The 14,334-nt window shown below is 42.9% G+C and overlaps 1 long non-coding RNA gene across 1 annotated transcript; it reads right to left on the bottom strand.

The window, feature by feature from the left end:
• Window positions 1–303: 303 nt before the first annotated feature.
• Window positions 304–9,865, bottom strand: LOC128345396 (uncharacterized). Its single transcript, XR_008316431.1, has 4 exons — window positions 9,709–9,865; window positions 7,665–7,850; window positions 1,133–1,268; window positions 304–1,007 (listed from the first exon to the last, which is right to left on the bottom strand). It is a non-coding gene; the product is annotated as an uncharacterized LOC128345396 (long non-coding RNA).
• Between the last annotated feature and the right edge of the window lie 4,469 nt (window positions 9,866–14,334).

Genomic DNA, 14,334 nt, shown 5'->3' with positions numbered 1-14,334 from the left:
GGTAAGACTGCACTGGGAGTGGACCATGGACCTATGATAGCCCTGATCCTGTAATAGGACCATTCAAAAATATATCACTCATCAAGGGACAGGGTGTGTGTGTAGCAAAGTTAAGACTAAGGAGATTTGATATTGCTTAAATTAGTGCAAAATGTAACAAGGGTGAGGTTTCAAGAGGCCTTTAAAAGACTGACATACTTCATGGATGACCCACACGTAGTAGTACTGCATGATAAATATGCGATCCACAAGCTGAAAGAGTTTTCTTTTCCTTTCATATTGTTTTTACACTTAAAACATTAATTGCAGAAGCACAAACAATAATCTCATGGTTTTATTTGTCATTTGTGTATTGTTTTTGTATCTGTTGTCAGTTGAAGAACTTACTTTGCGCATTAACAAAAGTGGCCTCTGGATTTGTGTCATGTTGGCAAATAAGCCTCTAAAAGGGAGGGGAGGACTCCATTGGCCTAAAAAGCTGAAACATCTGCTGGAGTTATTAACAGCCTTTTGGCTGAGTTCAGCAGCAGGGCACCTTGCGGTTGATAGATTCTTCCCTCAGCAATTCAAAACAATGCCATTAAAGCAAATTTCTCGTTTGCAGAGACTGAGGCAGCCTAATGAGGCACAAACAATTTCTAAAATAGTTTCACTTTAAAAGATGGCTAAGCACACTAAGGACAATCAACGGATACCTTTTTTGCCATATATTGTCATTAGTCTGTCAGCATTAGCCGCCCTCACCATGTAGTTAACCAGTGCTACCTCACTGTTAGAATGTGCATTGTTTGCATAGAAGATGATGATGCAGGGCTTTGTACATTTTAGATACTCCCCCAAATCCATTCCATCCAGACTTTTGACTGACTCTTTCCTCATGATGTTTGATATTTGAGTATTCCACTCTTGAGAGGCAACAGACCTGGGGGTGGAAATCTGCCTTCTTTAAGTTTTTCAACTGGTTTCTAATCTTCATGGCAGTTTGAACAGGACACTCACCAGACAAGCTGCAAAGGAGAGTGATATTAAATGGGAATGGCAGGAAGAGATTGTAATAAATGCTTGTTATTGTATTTATTCCTTAATCAGTATATGCACAACATATTGGTTCAGAAGTTACAGGACAGAGTACCTTCAGCATGCAAAAATGGCTAGTAATAGTTGAAACACAAGAGCCATCTGTAAGGAAGGTAATTTCTTGATGAGTCCCAAACTCCCAGTCTCCATAGATGGAACACTGAATGAATCTCATGCTGGGAATCACAACACTGTAAGACATTAATAAGGTTCAAAATCATAGCCAATATATTGTCCAAAATATCACATACTCATAGCCATTGTGGAACACTTAGGTACACACACCTTTCTCAAAAATCAGCATAAATAAGGATTTTCACCTGGATGAAAATAGAATGTTTTCTTATGCTCCTTTCAAGTTTTGTCTAAACCAGAAAAGGCAGTGACTATTTTATATTAATGACTCCCGCCACCCTCACGATTGATAGAATTGCTTCATTTTACACGTATGTCCATAAATAAGAAAAAGTCAATGTGGTGTAGTGGTTTGCATGTTTAACTTGTACTGGGGAGACCTGGATTTGAATCCCTACTCAGCTGTGGTATTCATTAGGCAATCTTGGGCACCATCTCCCGGCCTAACCTATCTCACAGGATTGTTGCGAGTATAAAAGCTACCCTGCACTCCTTGGAAGTAGTGTGGGAATAAAAATGTGAACATAAATGTGATGTTAGCAAGTTCCTTCAGCCTAGAGCCCTCCCCTCCCTTGGTTTGGTGATTCCTGTTTATGGTTTATTCCTATATATTTCTGGATTTTTCTAGTTGAGAGCAAAATGCATCTTTGCACTGTTCAGACACTGATCCTGATTCAGCACTGATGGTGTTAGAGTTTGCCCTTTTATTGAGGTCAGCCTTGGGCACCCTGCTCCAGATAGTCCTGCCTTCTGAAATTACCAGGGGAAGGCCTTGTCAGTGGTATGCACCTATGGTGTGCAATAGCCTCCCTAGAGACATTCACTTGGTGCCTACTCTTGTTTCTTTTAGACACTTTTTTTTTAAAGAACAGCTTTTAATGATATGTTTATTACATTTATATCCAAACTTTTCTCCATCATGGAACTCAAGGCAGCACAAATGAGGTTCCCAGATGGTCACTCATCCAAGCACTGACCAGGCTTAGACCTACTTTGTTTCAGCAAAGTGTATGTATCATGTCCCCTCAGACCATGCCCTGATAATAAGTAGCTTGATAGTTGTTCTACTGCTGTTTTCTATCTGTTAGTTATGTTGCTGCCATCTAATTTAGTGTTTAGTTAATTTAATATGCTTTAGATTTTGCCTTTAATTGTATTTTTAATATTTATGTTAGCTGCCTTGTAGACAGTGGAAAGGCAAGGAACAAATAAGAGTCGTGCAAATCAAGTTGAGCTGATCTCCAATTGGGCCATTTTGAGTCATTTGAGCTTGAATCAAATCACCCTTAGAATAAAGATTCAGGTTAGAATTCAGGTTAGAATCGATTCAGGTTAGAATCGAATTGACCCTGATTTAAGCTTGAATCAATTGGAGTGATTCAAGCACCATTTTGTCTCCATGTTTTCCCCTTGCTGATTGGTTTTCTGGCACTGGCTTCTGATTGGCTTGAGATCTCCTTGGTTGGTTTGTCATCATACAAATCAATTGTTGTCATGGACAAGTATGCCCCCATTGGCTGGGGGGTGGGGAGGGGAGAGACAAAGGAGGGATTTTCAAAATGTATTTAAGGGAACTGCTTGGAGGCAAAGAGACAGAGAGCCATTTTGTGCCTCAGGAAAGGAGAAGCATCAGAGAGAGACTGCAGCAGATCAGCATTAGTGGTGGCCTGTGGCTTATCTGTTTTTTCTTTCCTTGTAACCCCAACCCTAACCCTTGTAAATCTCAAATAATTTATTAAAGCATATATATAACACCCTAACCTATAATGTAGAAGGGATGCTTCTGGGGTTTGGCATCTATATAATTAACCAGCTCTAGAGTCTGTCTGCAGCTTCTTCTGTCCCTCATCTCTGGTAGAAAGAACCTGAAATCTGCATTATATCATCAAGAAGAGACTACCTCCTCCCATACCACCACCACCCTTTTCTCCTAAATGTATTGTTCCTTTGCATGGATTTGAATTGCAAATGGGAAGTAATCTGGTCTTAAAAGTTGGATATAAATACATACATAAGCATATCATCCCCAAGACTGGCATGTGGACTGGACCAGGGATTGGAGATGGGGAACCTTTCCACTGCTTACACATGGCTTTTAAAGGGATACAGTACTTTTGTGATTGAGAAAGAAATGATACAGGTTCCAAGGAACTATTTTTCAAATAATCATCTGTGGGGAGAGGAGGGAGAAAGGAAAAAGAAATGACAATTATTCACTAATGGCAAAACTGTGAAGTGAAGAAGGCAGTAACAGTGCCTTTATTGTTTTTTACTTTGGTTTTAAAAGGCTTAATGATGAGCTCTCCTGAACTACTGTAGTGCAATGATGGATCACTCAGTCTCTAAATAATAAACATATGAATGATTTTATTATATATTGTGGAGAATTTGTTTGTCTTTGTGTGAAATAAAGTCATACTTCCCAATGACGTACATATAACAAAATTTGCATACAATTTTTAATCATCACTCCAGAATCGTCCCTCATTTTACATGCCAACACATACCTTCAAGCCAGTCCTCCAATTGCTTACCTGGATGCTGGCCTATATAGCCTAGCAGCTAGATCAAGATGGAATCCCAGCACTATGTGGTCGATGACAAACCAATATGTAATCCCCATTCTTAATGACTGCCATTTTCTTCAGCCTCCTTGTCTGGTCTTCAGTGAAACTGACAAGGTTGGGAAGGGGAGTCTTGTCCATTTCTTCCTTTCAAAAAGCCATGTGTGAACCTGTGCTTGTCAGTTGGCATCCCTATCCCTCAGCCCATTTTATAATTCAAATGTCTGCCTGCAGGGGCGGATTAAACTCTTTGCCACGCATAGGCAGCCACAGATTTTCCGCCCCAGTGGCAGGAGAGGAAGGAGGAGGGGAGTTAAATCTCTCTTTTTTTTTAACGTTAAAACCGCCGCCGAGCAGCAGCACGGTGGCAGAGAGGGCAGCGATACCTTCCTTACCCAAGCCCACTTGCACAGAAAGGCTCAATTTTGGGTGATAGCAGTCATCTGGGAGGTAGGCGGGGCTCAGGTTAAGAGGGGTATTGCCGCCCTCTCTGCCGCCAATGCAGTGGAGAGGGTGGCGATAACCCTCCTTGCCCAAGCCCGCCTACCTCCCAAATGATAGCTATCACCTGATTTGGGACTTTTCTGCACATGCACAAGTGTGCAGAAAAGCCCAAAATCGGGCAATAATTATCATTTGGGAGGTAGGCGGACTTGGATTAAGAGGGGTATCGCCACCCTCTTTGCGTGGCGGTGGTTTTAAAGTTAAAAAATAGATTTGTTTTAAAGTTTAATTTTAAAAGTTTTAATCCTCCCCCCCCACACACACAACCAAAATTTGCCGCTGGGGGAATTTTGCCGCCATTGGCAGTTGCCTCTACTGCCTCTCATTTAATCTGCCAGTGTCTGATTGAAGAGAAAGATCCTGGTGTGGTGGTGAAAAACCTGTCTCCTTGGGGGAGATAATTCCATCACAGGCATGGGTGTAACATCCATTGGACAAGGGGGGGGGGGAGGTCCCTCAGCCTGGAGGGTCAGGGGGCCCACAAGGCTGCCGCTGGGGCGTGCAGCACTTTCCCCTGCGCTTCCTCCTCCCAGCCCCTCGCTGCTGCTCTGCCCCCAGCCTGGCTGCCATGCAGGAGCTGCCGGAGGACGGGCTGCCCCTGGACTGCTGCCCACTGCTGCCCCCGCACCCAATCTGCACTGTCAAGCTGGCACTGCTGCGTCCACCCTCCTGACTCACTGAATGGTGAGTTCATGAGATAGGGAGGGGGAGGCTTGGGAGGGGTAAGGTTGCCACGCCCCCTTGCATCTGACATCAGGGACAGGAGGGGTGGCTTGGGGCTCACGAGGAAGCCTCCTGACTAAACTTTGTCCCTTGGCCATGGGGAACCTCTCTACACTCCTGATCACAGGTGAACACAAATGTACTGATGGTGCTTTTCAAATGTTTAAAAGGTTATCAGCCCCCTTGTTGCATGGTGGGAAGATGTGCAGTGATGAGCAAGCTGGCTTTGGGGGACTCCAAAACTCCACCATTGCTAGTCTTCTCACTGAGGGATGCTAAAGTTTCCTGAAGCACCGTTTGAAAATGACTAGGGTAGTAGACAGGGTGTAAGGCTTTAACTATGGAGGCCTGGGTGTGAAGTCATCAAGTCCACGGGGTAATTTCAAGGTAGTCATACACTCTCTTAGTCTATGTAGGGACCTATGGAAGAAGTGTAGGGTTGAGATGTTCCACAGAGCTCTATGGGGTAACTGATGGTACGCCCGAAGATAAAATGAAACAACCCCATGTATTCTACCCTCAGTAGGGAAGGGTGGGAGGGAGTAGAATTGGGGAAGGGAAGGAGTCAAATCTATGAATTTATTTTATTTTTCAATTTTATTAAAAAATGCAATTATGCTCCCCGTCCATTAAGCTACAGGCACTGAATTGGGCTATAACATGTTCAGTGATATAGATCAAATCCAGGTGCTTTTTTTTAATTGTCTGGAAAGGTCCACACACTTGACAGAGGAGTGGAAGCTACAACAAGGAGAGGATGAGTAGGTTCCCAACTACTTAGTGAATGGTTTGGATTAGGGAGGGCTTGTCTGTCTATAGCAAGAATTCTGAGCTCCAAAATCCTGTTCCCAATGAAAGCATGCCAATAGTTGCCTTCTAGAATTTTCACAGACTCCTATCCCTTAAGAGATTGGATATTTACTCCTTTCCAAATGAGTTTCAACATGTCACTCACCCCTGGATTCTAAAAGTAGGGAAATAAATTCCTAAAATGGTAGACAATCAAGAAGTAGGAGGGGGAACATCTTAAACTATGGAATGCCTTGAGGATGTTGAACTTCTGATAGATGGGATAACATTATAAAGAGAGCCGTGGCATTACCTGTGGGATTTTCTACAATGTAAAGACCTATGGAAGAAATGTAGTGTTAAGATGTTCCACAGAGCTTTATGGCGTAACTGATGGTACACCTTTGTGGATAGAGGGTATTTTGAAATCAGGGGCCATTTTTAAAGTTAGATTAGTTACAAATAAATACACATTTTGCAACATTGAATTTGCACATCTAATTTAGACAGAAGTTTTCTAAAAACATGGCAATCTTAGATGCAAAGTAGGGTTCCCATGCCTTTAACAGATCCATAGAAAAAGGACCTTTATGCAGGTGCACATGTAGCTTAGTGTACAGCTGCTAACATCCGCTCTTACACAGCTATTCTTCTACACCTACTAACTTTCCCTCTTCTGTACAGCTACAGCATGTGACCTGTTCTCCTTTCTCTTACTTTCTGGGCAGCTTGTTTGTACAGCATCTATTTTTCTACTGTGGCACATGCATTTCCATGTAGGCTTCCCCCACGTTCCTATTCTAGATTCCAGTAGGGAAAGAAACTGAACAAAAGCCAAGCCAGTTTGGCATGCCTGCCAGTGGCCTCTAGCGGCCAACAGGCACACATACAGGCAAATCTAACAACATATGGACTCATGGGGCATATACCTTTTATTCCACTCTGGAGTTGTACTCACTCTTATGAACTGTGGGTACACAATTGCCTTTTGGTAAGGGCAGAACAAGCCCAGGTGGGCAGAGTGGTAACTACCTCCTGAGCATTTTACAAGCATTGGAGTAGGAACCTAAGAAGTGGTTTAACAGACTTGCAGTTTCAGTGTTGCCTATATGTCGATATAGCTAGATGACATGACTTTTGACTTAGCCCCATATGACATTTTCACAAGAAAATCCAGTCAATTAGGGCTAAAAGGAACTGTCAGGACGTATAAGACATTTTTTGCATTTTGTTATTCCATTCATTATCGTTATTTCGCACCTCATTCATTGCATTATTCATTTGTTAAAATCACATTTGCTTCACTGTTCTTTTTCATTATGATCCTTTACACACTGGCTGACATCCTGACTAAACTACTCAAAGAAAGTCTCACTGAAATTAACAGGACAAGCTGGTCAGAATGTCAGCCACTATTTTTTGCTGCTGCCTGCCGTGGCAGCAGTAACAGAGCCCATTTGGGTTTTGGCAGCTCCCTCCCAATGGCTGCCATTTCCTCCCAGAATGTCCCAGAATAACGCAGTGTCCAGACATAACAGTGGCCACTAGGAGGCAAATGCCAAAATGAGCTCTGCTGCCAGCCCAACCAGGTAAGTACTCCCAAATGAATTTGAAATGGGTGTCATTTGTCCAATCGCTCATTTGTTTCAGAATGAATGTAACTCTCATTGCATGTTTTTCTCCCCGCTCCCAATAAATGCACAGTCATAAAAGATAATTAGCCTGAAGAGTACAACATGTAAAGGTACGGCTGAAAAAAGAATCTTCTTGTTGCTTGTTGTTTGGGTTTTGATTATGCTTACCTTTTCAATGTGTTTACGTAAATCACTTTGGGAGGTGCATGGTATCTACATGTCAAAGATACATACATACCTTACAGAGCTTTATTCACTCACTGGACTTCCAAGTCACCTTTCTGTCTGAAGATGCTGGCTTCGAACTCCCAAGAATTCCAACAGACTGAGTGCAATATTTGTCCAGCAATTTCCTATATTATTACTTGTGATTCAGACATTTTGGGTGGATTTTGATGCCATTTTTCTCATGTATTAGCTGAAACTAAAAATAGTTAGTTTCATAGTTAATATAAAATAACTCAGTTGGCTCAAGACACTATCAGTTAGCAGAGACAGTTGACATAGCGGGTTCCTAGCTTCAATTTCAGATACTCAAGCACACAGAGCAAATTATAGAATGTTGTAAGCTAATGTACATGGTTTCTCTTCTGAAAGATATGAAAGAAGTTGGGGTAAAAGAAGTCCAGGTGATTCACGTTCACTGTGAAATTAATTATTTCACCAGTGTTTGTTTAAGAAAAAGAGAGAGGAAGATTTAGAGTTGAGGAGTTGAAAAAATGACTATGCTAAACATTGAATGGCCAATAATTCTTGTCAATGATGTGTGAAAGTCAGGTTACACCCATTTCCATATTACTCCACATTAGTGTTATAATGAATACTTGATCATTTCAGCTCCCACCCTCTTTAGAAAACAAAGCCAAGATTTATTTTAGCTCTAATTTATTGTTGGACACAAACGCTGATTGAGCAGATTCTGCAATTCAGCCATGTTCTACCATTTCTGGAGAGAAGCCAAGTGTATTTACTTTATGTAGAGTACAATCTTACCATAATAAAATACTGTATAAGAAACATTTCCCAGTAACTGCTTACATTAGTGTTATGAAGTTGTTGGCTATTAATGCACTACCCAGGGTGCACTATATCACAGAAAACACTAAAATTTAACTATTTCCTCCCTTGGGGAAAGCTCTGAGATCTCTGTACTTTTATGCTGTGTGGATTAATGTTCTGTAGTCAAATTGCCATCTGAATCAAGATATTATTGGGAAATAAGTACAGTAAATATGTATTTCAGCACTCTCAAAGAAAAAGGTAATACGTTAACAGCTTACCGTTGCCTACAAGTATTAACCACAGGAAATACCTCTTCAGTGCAGCAAACATTGCCTTGTTCATGTTTGTGATTACTTTTGTATGGTGAATTGTTGGGGTGGGGGGGAACACAGCTGTACTACATCAGAAAGTTCCAGAAATAACCTGGGAAGAAACTTCAGAGGAGCATAATGGCTGAGAAGTGAATTACAGCACCACACATAAGATGCTGCATGGCTTTCATTATACAACTTGAGACCAATGTGTGTACAAAAGAGATTAAAAAAAAAGAATTACTAATGATTGAATAGTCACAGGGGGTTCATTTGCTCGAAAGCTACACATCTACCACTCCTCAGTCATCCATTCTCTTTACAACGCCAAAGCCAAAGCTGGCACATTATAAATGGATAATGACTAATCATAAAACGAAGGAGAAATGACTGGCAGGACTGCCATTTTGCATGAGTGCCTCAGATAGCAATGATCCCATGAATCTTCCATTTACAGAAGATGAACTTCCCAGGGAAGCCATCCTGTTGCACAAAAAAGTGTGTATTGTTGGAACCTTTATCTGTGTATCCATTGCCAAGATGAATCTGGACAGAGCTAAGGCCCAAATAATCAAATAGCAGGAAAAGGCCCAAAGCCCTGCTACAGAGCATGACCAACCACTTCCTATAGTTTCCCTTTCCTCTGCACAGATCAAGCCACATAATTCAGACCACAGTGCCATGATGAGCACCACACTATAAGGCAGACCTGCTCAACTTTGCCCTCCCCAAGGCCTCAGCTGTTTTTGGACTACAACTCCCATAAAACCCAGCCACAGTGGCCAATAGCCAGGGATTATGGGAGTTGTAGGCCAACATCTGCATGAAGGCCGAAGTTGAGCCGCCTTGCTATAAGGGCCCTGTGGCTCAAACAACTGTATATGACCAAAGCAAATGTAGCAAACCACATGCTAGAAGGAAGACAGAACTAAACTCCAAGGCAGGTAATTAAATCTGCAGTTCACGTACTTGTTTCCTGCTTCCTGTGCCACTGGAGCTGCTGGTCAGAGGAGGGAACTGCAGGGATTTCAATAGTTGGCAGCAGCTCCAGTCCTGTCAATCATCTTTTAAAGCCCAAGGAACTGCCCTCCAGGTGGGATTCTTAAGGGAGGGGCTTTAGAATGGAGCAGAGAGTGGCAGTTAAACTGACTTTCTGTAAGCTCAGAGTGTTAGATAGGGATGAACAGGGCTAGAGAGTGGATCTCTAGGGAGATAGGATCTGTTCTGGGATGGGTGGGGTTCCAAGATCTTTGTCTATAGGTGATAGGTGATCCAACTGCGGCTAGCTCAGTCAGATTGTTTTCTATCTGTCCATATAGACTGCGCAGGGTGTCTGTCAGTGGGTGAAGTTTGTATTTCACAAATCTTACATCATACAATATATGCACTGTAGCCAAGCCTTGTTATTGTTATAGAAACCATAATGAGTGTGGAGCTCTGCTTTGGCAGAGAGAAACCTTTAAGCTGCTTGCACATAAATCAACTTGTATTGTTTTACTTAAAAGTTCATCCGGTGTCCAGGGTGTTATATTTTCTCCTCACGCAGCCCTCAGCTACTCTACTAGGGGCTATCAGGATAAAAACCCAAGTAGGATGAGCTTGGTGGTGACAGCAAAAGCTAGATAAAGGGAAGTAGAGATAAAATACATATTTCTCAGTGATGTTGGTCCACATAAGTATAAGGTTATTAACCTCTCTAGTTTTGGGTAAAAAAAACCCTCACTACCAGTGTTTCAGGCGGATGAGCAGGATACCACTCTTCACAGGGACATTTACATGACAGCCCCAAATCCTCCCACTTTAGGAAATCAAGTGACACCAGAGAACCAATCCTGTGCCTCTGTATGATATGATGCTCTCATATCTGCTCTACTGCTTCATGCCAAGTTACTCAGGATAGTGAAAACCAAAACATTGCAAAGAGCTCCAAAAAGATCTGGGGGAATGGCAACAATATGCCAAATGTGTAAAGTAATACATATTGGGGCAAAAAAATCCTAACTTCACATGTGCACTAATGGGGCTTCAGCTGGTAACTAATCAGGAAAGAGCGCTTGGGATTGTAATGCATAATTCAATGATTCAGTGTGTGTTAGCTGTGAAAAAGGCAAATTCAATGATAGGAAAGGGATTTAAAATAAAACTGCTGATATTATAATGCCCTACAAATAAAAGTGTAGTTGCAATACTGTGTATAGTTCTGGTTGTCGTAGAGTTATGGATGTTGCAGAGTTAGAAAAGATGCAGAAAATAGCAATCAAAATTATCAGGGAGCTGAAGCATCTTCCTTACGAGGAAAGGCTACAACATCAGGATGCTTTAGTTTAGGAAAAAAGTGACTTGAGGGGCATGATAGAATGCATGGATGGAGAAACTGGATAAAGATAACTTTATCTCTTATAACACTAGAACTTGAGGTCATCCAATAAAATTGATTGACAGGAATTTGTAGAGTGTCCTCTTCACAAAGTGCATAATCAGTTCATCTGCCACAAGATGTTGTGATGGCCACTAGCTTTAATGGCTTTAAAAAGGGCTTAGACCAATATAGAGGACAACTCCATCAATGGCTACTGGTCATGCTACTTCCTGGTTCAGAGACAGTGCGGCTTTTCACACCATCGCACAGGCGGGTGGGGGTAAGGCAGGGTCATCCCACAAGATGCTCCAGACTGGCCCCAGCTGTGCCGCGCCACAGCGGTGACCAGTGTGGCATTCTGGAGGCCAGGGGGAATCCCACAATGCACTGCATGAAGAGCACAGTGCATTGGGGGATTCCCTTGGGAGATCGGCTCTCTACGCGCTTGCCTCTGTGTCAGCATGGGTTGCAAGCAGCCCACACTGGCACATGATCCCAGAACGTGGTTAATGATGCATTTGCTCCGTTAACCCAAGCTAAGAGCCAGGCTTCGGCGCTGGATTTGGCACTGTGGCAAACCCAAGATCTGCGTGGATCCTGGAGGTTCTCATGGAAAGCCAAGCCCAGGTTTGTCTGCCTAAGCTTGACCTTGGCTGCTTATGAGAACAGCCTTAGAATGTCCCTGGATACCAGTTTCTGGGAAGCAACAGTGGGACAGGACTAGTGCCCTCATGTCTTGCTTGTGGGCTTCCTGGGGAATTTGACTGGCCAATGTGAGGAACAGGATGTTGGACTAGATAGAACTTTGTTCTGATCCAACAGGTTCTTCTCATGTTCATAAATAAATAAAGGAGATAATGCCTCTATTGTTCACACTGAGGCTATTCTCACAGTCATACAAAATCGGGCTAAGGGAGCCTAGCCCGATTTTGTATGACTGTGAGAACCACCGGGCTTGCAGCCGAGCCCGGTCTCACCAAAGCGGGTTGGTTACCCGCTGAAATGCCCCTCCCCTTAGCCGAGGTTAGCGGAGTGAGTTGCTAGCCTCAAGGAGTTTGGGCGGAGTATAAATAAATAAATAAATAAATAAATAAATAACCTGGGCTTTTCGATTGTGTGTTGCTGCGGCGCGGGTCCACGCCGCAGCAACTCACAAGTATACCCCTGACTGGGAGGCTTTAAAGCAGCCTCCCGGCTCGGGGGTCGTTCCAGCATGCCCTGCGGACTCCGTAACGGAGCCGCCAGTAGTGTAGGCGGCCGATCCGGCTGCCCAGGGCTGCCTCCCTGCTAACCCTCTCGAGGCAGGTCTCACTGATTGTGAGACCCGCCTCACTATTTATGTGAAACAGGCATATTCCATACCAGGATCAAGCTCACCGATGCCATGTTCTGATATCCCAGAGTTCTCTTCTCTCCTTTCTCTCAATGGTAGCTAGAAGAATGTTGAAAGCCCTACTCTAGTAACATCAGGAACAAGCACTTCAGAAGTAGATATATATGTTCCTTTGTAAAGGGAAGTACATACTGATACTCCTGGTCTCCCTTACTGAGAAAAGAAGACAAAGCTTATTAAGAAGTTGCTAACTTGAAGGAGTTGTTTTTGTGAATATTCCCAGAGTCCATTTGTGAAGTATTCATTCTTAGTAGTATTGGCTTTAGTGCTATAAAACATATCCCATCTGCTTAATGCCTTACTTCCTCTCACTTCAGTTATGATGAGCTGTATTTTTAAACACACTAGTTTCTGGAACAACTTGAGCTAAATAGCTATGGTGATGTGAAAGCTTTAATAGCAGCTTTCAGGGTTTTCCTTCCCCTAGTGAAAATAGATGCAGATGTATTTTTCTGAAAATGCACCTTCTTATACTGTCAGAGGATTTGGCACTGCAATCTACATTTGGAAAAGCATCTACACATAAGTTGATATCCACAGTACTATTTTAATTTATATTAAAAAAAAAACAACTGGGGGAAACCCCAGATCGTTCATTGCCGTGATTGTGAAGAACTGGGGTTTACACAAAACTGGATCTTGTGGTTGTGTTCGAATTTGAACCAGACTCAAACCAGGGCCCCTGGTTCATGTACCTGGTTCTATTGAACCAGCTGCTGGCCCAGTTTGAACTGGGGGTCAACCATTTCAAAGTGGTTCTGCCATATGGAATATTGGGAATTCAAACTGGCCCATTATTCCCTATAGGAGGTGCCTAGGGACATCAAAAGGGGCTGGGTACTACAACATGATGGGTGCTACCTATCACCCATCCCACAAAGCAATTGGGCAATCAGGCTATTTTTAATGCATTAAAAAAAAAATCTTTTTCAGGTTCATCAGTAGGTCAACCCTTGACCTATTGACCCTGGACATATTCAAAATTTTATTAAAAAATAGACCAATTGCTTTGCGGGTTGGGTGATAGGTAGCACCCTTCATGACATACCACCCAACCCATTTTGGTGTCCCTAGGCACTACCCATAGGGAATAAGGAGTGGTTCAAATTCCCACTATTCCCTATGGCAGAACCAGAAACAGCACTGCACACACAAGTTAAAAGTTCACACACAGAAAATTTAAAACAAGTGATTCTCCAACAGAACACAGCGCAAAGCAGGCAAAAAAAGAATCAGTGACCCAGATTCTGAGCTAGCTACACAGTGCCAGGTGCCCTGCCCACTGCCCACTGAAGCATAATTGCCACAAGTTGCTCTCTGGACACAATTATTCCATAGCAACAGCAGTACACTTTTGACAAAAAAACATAAGAACAGCCCTGCTGGATCAGGCCCGAGGCCTATCTAGTCCAGCATCCTGTTTCTCACAGTGGCCCACTAGGTGGCCATGACTATGAGTGTACATAATCTAGAATGCACAATGTACAGATTCAGACCACCAGACCACAGTCCAAATAGCACTGTGTTGCTGTGAGGACAATACATATCATGGAGCAAATCTCACACTAAAAATCAACAGCAGACAGACATTTTGCCACAACACCAGACCGCACATCAAGTCTCAGAAAGGAAGGGAAAGCAAGCCTGGCAAGACAACCATGTTCTTCTGCCTTTGTCCATCTGAGATCCAGCAGAAGCATGCAGAATTGAATTCTGTGTGTGCATGCACACTGAGATTGAAAAAAGAAAACCATGAGAAGTCTTCTTTCTTTTTGTGCATGCAGTAAGTTGGCCTCATGTAGGGCTGGGCCCTGGCTGACAGCCTGCAGGCTGACACATCAGG

This window comes from Hemicordylus capensis, chromosome 2 (genome assembly GCF_027244095.1).
Source record: "Hemicordylus capensis ecotype Gifberg chromosome 2, rHemCap1.1.pri, whole genome shotgun sequence".
NCBI classification, from domain to species: Eukaryota; Metazoa; Chordata; class Lepidosauria; order Squamata; family Cordylidae; genus Hemicordylus; species Hemicordylus capensis.
The sequence above is the reverse complement of the archived record's forward strand: the minus strand, read 5'-3'. Positions and strand labels throughout refer to the sequence as shown.